At 36.7% G+C, this 9,912-nt stretch overlaps 1 non-coding gene across 1 annotated transcript; it reads left to right on the top strand.

Annotated features, from left to right (window-relative positions):
* Positions 1 to 9,525: 9,525 nt before the first annotated feature.
* LOC120268884 lies at positions 9,526 to 9,632 on the top strand. Its single transcript, XR_005539062.1, has one exon. It is a non-coding gene; the product is annotated as a small nucleolar RNA R71 (small nucleolar RNA).
* The last annotated feature ends 280 nt before the right edge of the window (positions 9,633 to 9,912 follow it).

The raw sequence follows: 9,912 nt of genomic DNA, 5'->3' as shown, positions 1-9,912 counted from the left end.
GAGACCTATCCATGCATGAAAACGTTTGGGAAAAATAAAGAAATTGGTGCCAATTGTAGCTTCTTATCTACCTACCATGATGCCTTGTTGCCTGCTTACATTAAACTTTAATTCATTGAAAACTTTGCGTGCATGCAAATAAGATAATTGAGACATCTTACTGAAAAACACAACTAATAAAGTTGACCACTTCAATAGAAGAGACATCTTCACTCAAACATGCATGTAAAAAAGGGATTTTTCAAATCAAACGCACTTAAATTCTATGAATGATCTCAACATAATGATGTAATTACCTTTCTGTATGGTTGCTCTTTTTGTTGTTGTTTTCTTATTAGTTTTGCAACTTAATTATTTCTGTTTCTTTAGTATTTCTTGTTAGTGCATCAATCTTTCTAAGAAGCATTTGCAAAGTATCATTATATCAATTGACCTCATGTTCAAAACTTAAAAAGAAAATGTGTATCTTTAATAACTACCTTGATCTTATCTTCTTAAGCAATCAACACTCCATCATTCTCTTCCTGTGATTTTCTCAGTTTGATAATCTCCTTTTGTACTCTGTCAAAAAGGAAACCTGAAATCATATCATCATGATCATCACATCCATTTTCTCAGTGGTTGTTGTTTCGACCTGAAAATCAAAACACAAAATTAAAATAACTCAAAATTCTACCTTAAAGACAAACTGAGAGATATAGAGAGATGACCTAAAAGACAAAGAGAAGAAGAAAGGCCATTGCAGGAGTTGGGAAATGGACTCTGAAAGCCATCAAGATGAAACGAAAAGAGAAAGAGGCTATTTTTCACAGCCTGTTGCCTGTATTTTCTCCATCTATAATCATCTTCTAGAACAACTATTGTAAACTAGGTCTCAGTAGAAATATTTAACAACTCTTGTAAGAATCTTCCTTCTAGCTCTATTACCATTGGATAACACATCTGAGCTACCCTTCCTTTCCTTCCACCTAGAAGTATTACAAATTTTGCAATTTTGTCTCCCTTCATCTTCTGTACTACCCCAATAAAGCATGCAATTATTTGGGCATGCATGTATTTTATCATAGTTCAATCCAAGCTTCGTGATGGTTTTCTTCGCATCATAAAAAGAGCTTGGAATTTTTATAAGGGGAAATGCATCACATAGCAACTTCAATATCATTGTCATTGCCTTATCGCTCTTTCCACATAGACACTTGATGTGGTACAATTTAAATATGAATGATAGCTTTAAATAATTTTCACACCCTTCATAAAGACATTGTTGACCATCATTTGATAACTCATAAAACTCATATGTTGCATTCCTAGTTTGGTTCACATTTGGTATTTCTTCATATATTTGTCTGACCCCTTCATTTACTGTGTGGAAGCCTTCTTTTGAAATAGGTTCATGCACTCCAAAAGAATCATTTACCATATCCCTGATTGGGTCTTCAACAATAACATTTCTTTGTGAATCAACTGCGATGTTGCTTGGAACACTAGTTGTTTCTTGAGGATGGGACTCTCCGTGAAGGTACCAAATTGTATGCCCTTTTTGGAAATTGCATGCAAATTAGATAATCGTATACCTCGGCATGATTTTGAAATTTACTAAATCCGCACTCAGGACATGGACATAGTATCATATCATTAACTAAACCATGCTGGAAAGTAAATTCAATAAAGTTCTTAACACCTTGGTCATATGTGACATTGTAATCCATGATTTGTCCATGCTTATTTAAAACTATGTCTAAAAATAAACAACACAACATTCATTTATAAATATAATTGCTCAAACCTAGACAAATGAATTAATAAATACAATAAATTAACACTTACCAATATTTCTAGTGTTATATTAATAAATATTGTTGTTCTTCAAGGTTAATTTTTATTGGTTGTGTTTAGGATTTGTATGTGTATTCATGTTTAAGTTTAATTTTAGTTGTTTTAAAGTGCTAAAATCTTTGATTTATTGGGATTAGAGCATACCATTCTTTTGGAAATTCAATTCCCAAGTGAATATTTGATTCCCTAGTAATTGAATGGATTTTTATAAATCTAAATTTCAGTCCTCACATAAGACTAAATTAAAGTTGGCTATTCTTATATATATATATATATATATATATATATATAGTTTATAGTGCTAAAATCTTTGATTTATTGGGATTAGAACATCCCATTCTTTTGAAAAAAATCATTGCCAAGTGAATATTAGATTCCTACTAATTGACTGGTTTTGTAGATCTAAATTTCAGTCCTTACATAAGACTAAATTAAAGTTGGTTGTTCTTATATATATATATATATATATTATAGTGCTAAAATCTTTGATTTATTGGGATTAGAACATCCCATTCTTTTGAAAAATTTATTGCCAAGTGAATATTTGATTCCTACTAATTGAATGGTTTTATAGATCTAAATTTCAGTCCTCACATAAGACTAAATTAAAGGTTGTTGTTCTTTTTTATATATATAGATATATTTTATAATGTTAATACTATATAGCTTTTCATTCTTACCTAAAGATTGCAACAAGAACTAAGAACTTGTTTTTTTGTTTCAAGAATTTGCAGGCAAACTAGTGAAATATTGGAACTTTTCAATCAAGAATCTAAAGATGTTATGTAACATAAAAACCCAACATTCTGATTAAACATCAAAGTTATTAAATAAGCACTATAGTTTGGAAACATAAATGTTCATTTAATATGATTTGAAAACTTTGAGCAAGCTATATATTAAACAAAAACACATTATATAATACCTAATCTAAAGTAACCTTATTATTCCATTAGTTAAGACCATGGAAGGTACCTTATTGTTTATTGTTTGAGTTAAATCAACACCATTCACCTACAACCACAACATAATCCTTTTGCCTACTATTACCATGGTTCTAATGTTTACTCTAAACCAATCAAAGCATCAAAGACACTAATCCATCTAATCAACACCGCAAAACAAGCTTGTCTTTTAATAATGGTTAAATAAATCATAGGATTATTTCAAATATCATGTTATGTCACACATTCTTAACTATCATTAATGCAAAACCTATGAAACTATTGAATAATCAAGGACATTGGTGACTTTTGGAGTAAAACATTTACTGATTTTTTCAAGTATCATGATATGTCATACATTGTTGTTTAGTATCATTCATATATAATGGAATCCCCAATCCGATTCAAAACTATCCATAAAAAAATTATATAGAGTAAATAATCCTTACAAGCATCCAATATAATAACAAACATTCCAAGTGACTATTGCATCGAGAAGGGGAATTCTTTGAAGAGATTGAGAAGAAGCGAAAGACGCACTTGGAGATTGAGTCAAAATTTCCATAAAAAATTGACTCAAAGAACAATTGAATCAAATAAGGAGAAATGTTTACAGTGGAGAAGATAGAAAAAGCCGAGAAAGAATGAAACAAGAGGCTTCACACCACCGTGGAGATGAGAGAAAAGCCGAGATGAGAGAAAACCCGAGATCGATGGTTCATATAATGGATCGATGGCAACAATAAAGAGAAAAGGAAAAGGGGGTTCAATAGAGAAAAACCAAACACACGGATAAAGAAAAAGAGAATGTGCTTGATCAGCTGTTTAGATAATAGCCTTTACGGGCGTTTGGTACACAACTGCACCAATATTACCCGGAAAGCACCACCAAATGAAAGTCAGATCGGCCGTTTATTGAATTAGCGTATAAACCGCCACAATGTGTAACCATGGCAGCCGATTTTGATCAAAACCCGCGAGAAATGAGTGACACAAAATCACTGTTTTCTTGTAGTGTATGAGGGGGTTTTATATTCGCTTATAACTTTAGGAACCTTTCATGCATTAGATGCCTTTAGTTGAAACAAACTCCTCCCAATTATATTGTATGGGTTGAGAGGGTGGAATTCAATTGCAAGATAGTTTATGAGTCAATTAAACTATATGGGTTGAGGCTTGGTGAACTATTGATGAAAATTTATTGGACTACCTATGGAATATGTTGGCATGGGACACCACTTTATTGACTCTAGTGGTCTAATTATACAGTATGGATTGAGCTGCACTAGATTTAATAAAAGAGAATCGCTCACTACGATATCCGATTAATGAGGATTTCTAATTTTTACAGTGGGAGTGTAGATTTCAAAAAATATAGTGGGAGCCGAATTTAATTTAAAGACATTAATATAAATTAGGCAAAATATAAATAAACTAATAATCTTGGTTTCCTTATTTTCTTGCATTTATTTCTCGATATGATAAATAACCCACTTAATATTTTGCTTGGGATAATGTCCTTATCGAGCCTAATTATGTAGATTGGCTCAGGAATTTGAGGATAGTCCTCAATATAGAGCTAATTGGGTACATTCATAAGGCTAATTGATAAGTGCTTGTGTGATAAGAATGCGAAGTGTTCTTTCCTTATGATGAGCATTACTTTTATCAGGTTTTAGTGCTAATATGTGTGCATTTATGTTACTTTCATGCATATAGGGTTGTGAAGCCGAATATTAGAGAAAAAAGCTAACGTAGATCGTGAATGCACCATTTGGAGGAAATCTTGAGAAGGATCAAACATGAAGACATAAGTCGGGTTCAAGATACGAGAATGTGTGCTAATCTTCTCGTATTCAAGTCAGCAGAATGATTTGGAGAGGTACAAAGGCAGTCACATTCAAGTATTCCGGCTTGTGCATGTATAGCAAGATCTCCACCAATGTAGCTGTTGATCGAAGAAGCAAAGTGATCTACCACGTAAACGTGTGCCCGTTTATGTTACCTCGATGAGAATATGGATTCGGGAGAATTTTGGGTGCGGTACTGCAGCGGGCACTGCAGCAAAACAATGTAGCAATTCACTGTAGCATGTACTGTTCACAACCGGCGAGAAAAGTTATTTCAGAGAATCCACACAGGCGTGTGGAAATGCCACATGCCCATGCTTTAATTCCATAGGCCCATGTGGTGAATCCACACGGGCGTGTGGATTCCCGATTCCAGCCCTATTTAAGGCCGATGTTAGCCCCGATTTCAGCATTCTTTATCTCCATCTTTTCCCCAACTTTCAATAGGGCAGCGGCTAGGGTTTTGAGAGGTATTGGCAAGGCTTTTGGAGTGGTTCTATAGCTTCAACATCGCGCTCCACTTGGAAGAAGGTTATTGAGGGAGCTTTCGTCGCCACCGATTCGGCGAGGTGTGCCCTAGGCGGGACAAGGGGACCTTTGGAGGAGACGAGGCCACTCCACAAGACCGTCGACACGACTACCGAGGGAGGTTTTTCTATGGATTACTTGTTTTTACATTTGATTTTATAGTTTTTTGTAACTAGCTCCATGGAGAGCTAAACCCCCTAGTGGGTACTTGGATTTGTGAACCCTAGGATGTATTTGTTTCATTAAACCTTCTATTATGCTTTCATTAATTGATGTTTTATTTGAGTTCCAATGTTGAATGCTTGATTTGATTGAATCCTTCCTTCTTAGAGTGACACTAGGGTTGAGAGTTCATATTGGTAACCCTTGTGAGTGAGTGACACATCACGAGGGTTAGACAAAGCTAGATTGGAGAGGGTCAAGAGGGTGAGTCGAGAGGTAGCGGAGTGTCCACTTTCTCTTCCGATGTGATTTATCCTACCTCCATTTCCTTGAGTTCTTTGTGGTCATAGTAGAGTGAATAGGGCTAAGGGATGACCTTCCGCTGGGGCTTAGTTATAGAGGCAACGGAGCGAAGTGTTGAAGTGATTTTAGCACGTAGGGCTTAATTGTGACTAGGGACCTCTCACCTGGACCAAAGGGTTAGGTCTATATCTAGGAAGAGGGTTTATCACTTGGAATCCCTAGAACTCCATGTGATTCTATCCGAGTGTGAGGCATTGAGATTGTTTGATTTCTCCTCTGGGACATAGTATAGAGTTAGTCACGGTTGACCTTAGATTTGGGACCATGTATTGAAGGATTTTCATGACTCATTAATGCATTAATTAGGAAGCATAATAGTTTGTTCTGCACTTGAAAAGATTGTTCTAGGCGGAACAATATCCGAGTACCCCATTTATATCATTGCCTTATCTCTCAATTTAATTGTGCCTCTCGCTCTTATTTCTTTTATCTCTTTTTATATAAATCTCATTCATCATACCATCGATTTATTCTCATCATAGTTAGATAGCAATCTTTGTGTTTCTATTCACTATTCCCTATGGATACGATACCTACTCACCTGGGATTTATTACTTCGGCACCCGTGCACTTGTGGTTTACACACATATTCGGTAGTGTCACTAATATTCCTACTACACCTCCTCCGAAGGTTATAGGAGGAATGAGGAAGAAGAAAGCTAAGGCTCCCACGGTTCGTGTTGGTAAGAGCTCCAATCAAGGGAACAATGTTTCAATTATGGCGGGCCAATCATTGGAAACTGGATTGCCTATAGCTAGAAGCAGATGACGCTATGAATACTGAACAATTTGTTTTGGAAACTAATTGTTCAATATGTATATTTTCCTACTTCTTGAATTCTTGATTCAGGAGCTAGTGCTCATGTTTGTAATATGAATCAGGATTTGGAAAGAAGATGGAAACTGGATGAATGAGAAGTGATAATCAATGTCGGAAGCAGGCAGAGTGTCATGGCAACTCAAATAAGATCCACTTCTATTCATTTATATTCCGGACATGTTTTAGTTTTAGAGGATTATTTAGTATCACCAAATGAGTTAAAGAACATTGTTTCTATTCTAGTTTTAGTCAGAAAAGGATATGCTTTAAAATTTGGTGAAGCTAATTGTGATATTTATTTTAAAAATAAATTAATTGGCAATGTCTCTTTATTAAATGGATTATTTTATCTAAATATCCACAATAAGTGTGTTGTGAATGCTATACCTGAAGGACATGGTAGGCATGAGATAAATCAAAACCTTGCATGGCATTTGTGACTAGCTCATGCTGGAGAACAAAGGATCCATGAGTTGGATGACCTCATAGGTCCATTAGGATTGGATCCCTATCCGAGATGTGAGTCATGTCTCTTTGGCAAGATGACCGAGTTCCCTTTCATTTGACATCCTGAGAGTCTGCATAAGTTTTGGAGTTAGTGCGCATTGATATTTGTGGGCCGATCAACAAGATGGCTCACGAAGGTTTCCACTATTTCATAATTTTTACCGATCATCATTCTTAGTAAGGTTATGTGTACTTATAAAGAACAAGTCAAATGTTGTTGACATGTTCAAAAAGAACAAGACTTTAGTAGAAAATCAAACTGAGTCATCGTATAAAGATAATGCGACTTGATCGTAGAAGTGAGTATATAAATATTGAGTTTGACTTATTCTGGAAGGAACATGCGATAGTTTCACAATTGATACCACCAGCAACTCCTTAATTGAATGAGGTAGCTGAGCATAGGAATCAAGCCTTGTTGTATATGGTTTTTTCTATGCTTAGCTACACATACTTGTCCATATTTTTTGTGGGGTAATGTACTTCTCACTGTTGCATGCATCTTGAAATGTGGAAGACAAGGAAACAAAGTTTATAAACAAGTTAAAATTTGGGAATGTCTGGCCTATGTCAAGAAGACTAAGGTGGAAACATTGGAAGCTAGATCATTAAAAGGGTGTTTTGTTGGTTACCACTAGGATTTGATGCGATACCTATTCTACCTACTTGACGCTCACCTGATCATTGTAGCTTTTCAAGACCACTTCTTGGAAGACAAGTTCACTCGAGAAGATGGAGCGGGTAGGATGATTGTTCTAAAAGAACAAAATGAAACACCTCTTCTTGGTTCGAGAGACCCTATGATTGACTAACTTCAGCTCTCCCTCAGACTCTTCAATGTGGCATTGAGGGTGAAGCTCCTCCATGACCCCATCAGGTGGTTCTTCATCATCTACTAACTCATACAAGTCATCCTTCATCCACGTGTCCTGCACAAAATCCGCAATACAATCATCAATAACATCTAGAGCATAACATGTGTCATCACCGTCCATGGGGTGGCACATAGCATCTTTCAATTTGAACACCACTTCTTCATCACCCACTCTTAATACTATTCGGACATCCTTAACATCAATCAATGCTTGTGAAGTGGCCCAAAAATGGACACCCAAGTATCAAGGGATGAATCAGTCCACCTTGACTAATATGCCTTTGATAATGCCCATGGGGTGACGAACTGAGCGATCGGGGAGCTATAGAGTCATCTTTGTTGGCTTTAGCTTCCCGAGCCTCAACTTTTGAAAAATTTTATAGGGCATCAAGTTGATACTTGCCCTAAGATCGGCGAGTCCTTTCTAATCAAGCATCCACCAAATAGTATACAGGATGATAAACCCTCCAGGATCTTTCTCTTTCTTGGGGATCTTGTTGAAGATGATGGCGGAGCATTCCTCGCTCAATGTAACAATGTCCACCTTTTCTAGCTCTCTTGTTAGTTAACAACTCTTTGAGAAATTTAGCATAGCAAGGCATTTGAGCGAGGACCTCAACGAATAGGATATTGATGTGCAAGGTCTTGAACATTTCAATGAAATTCTTAAATTACTCATCTTGTTGATCCTTCTTCACCTTAGCCGGATAGGGTAGCTTAGGTTGGAAGATAGGAATCTTGGTCTCCTCCTTGAATTTCTCCTTCTCATTTTTCTTAACATTTCCACCAATGGATGGGTCCTTCACAATTACCACTTCAGGTTTGGGGGATGCCTCATCAAACACTTGAGTTGGGGTATATATCAATTCCCTTCCTCTTCACAAAGTAACTGCTTTAAGGGGCTCAGTGGGGGTTGACCTATGTATTGCTTGGTAATGAACCTAGAGGATGTTCAATAGGAGTCTTGGCAATGTATGCCACTTGATGTTCCAGATTATGCAAGGATGCTGGTTGGTTACTCATCAACTCTTCATGTCCCATGAGACAGACATCATTAGCTTAGATGTACTTTGCTAACAAAGATTCAAGAGTTGGCCTCTTTCCTTCTTGATATGATGGTCGAGGAGGTTCAGGTTGGGGTTTTGGTGGCTTATACTGCCCTTGTGGTCCTTGCCCCTGTTGTCTCCAAGAGAAGTTTGGGTGGTTCCTCTACCCCGGATTATTGGTATCACTGTAGGGATTGTTTTGAAACCTATTGTTCTGACCCACATAATCAACTTGCTCAATTCTAGGAGACCCCTCCTGAGAGGGTACAATCGGCCCTGCTTGACCACCCCAAGTTTCACAACTCATAACCGGTACTTGTTGTTAAACTTGCATAGCATCTAAACTTTTTGCTATAGCTTCCACCTGTGCTGCTAGGGTAGTCAATGCATCAACCTTACAAATTCGAGCAGCCTTCACTGGCTTGTTCCTTTCTTAGCTTCACTGATAGCCATTCGATGCCATGTCATCAATAAGAGTATAGGTTTCACTTAGTTATTTACTGCAAAGAGAATCCCCGCCTGTCACATCTAACATTTTCTTGGTAGCCAAGTTCAAACCATTGTAAAAAAAATCCGAATCTACATCCACTATATAATCCCATGTTGAGGACACTTCCTCAACAACTCCTTATACAGCTTCCATGCTTCGTACAAGGTTTTGGACTCCATCTACTGAAAATAAGATATGTCATTTCTGAGCTTTGTAATCTTCACAGGAGAAAAGAATCGAGTAAGAAACTTCTCGGCCAACTGTGCCCATGTAGTGATTAACCCTTGTGGCAAGGAACTTAGCTATTGCTTGGCCTTTCCTCGAACTAAGAATGGAAATAGTCAAAGGTAAACTTCATCCTCAGATACATTGTTTGCCTTGAATGTGTCACAGATTTCCAAAAGGTTCTTCAAGTGTTCATACGGGTCCTCATCTTGAAATCCATCAAACTGGAATATCTGCTATACCATCTATATAAAATTCGATTTTAGC

Source organism: Dioscorea cayenensis, chromosome 1 (assembly GCF_009730915.1).
Source record: "Dioscorea cayenensis subsp. rotundata cultivar TDr96_F1 chromosome 1, TDr96_F1_v2_PseudoChromosome.rev07_lg8_w22 25.fasta, whole genome shotgun sequence".
NCBI lineage: Eukaryota > Viridiplantae > Streptophyta > Magnoliopsida > Dioscoreales > Dioscoreaceae > Dioscorea > Dioscorea cayenensis.
The sequence above is the reverse complement of the archived record's forward strand: the minus strand, read 5'-3'. Positions and strand labels throughout refer to the sequence as shown.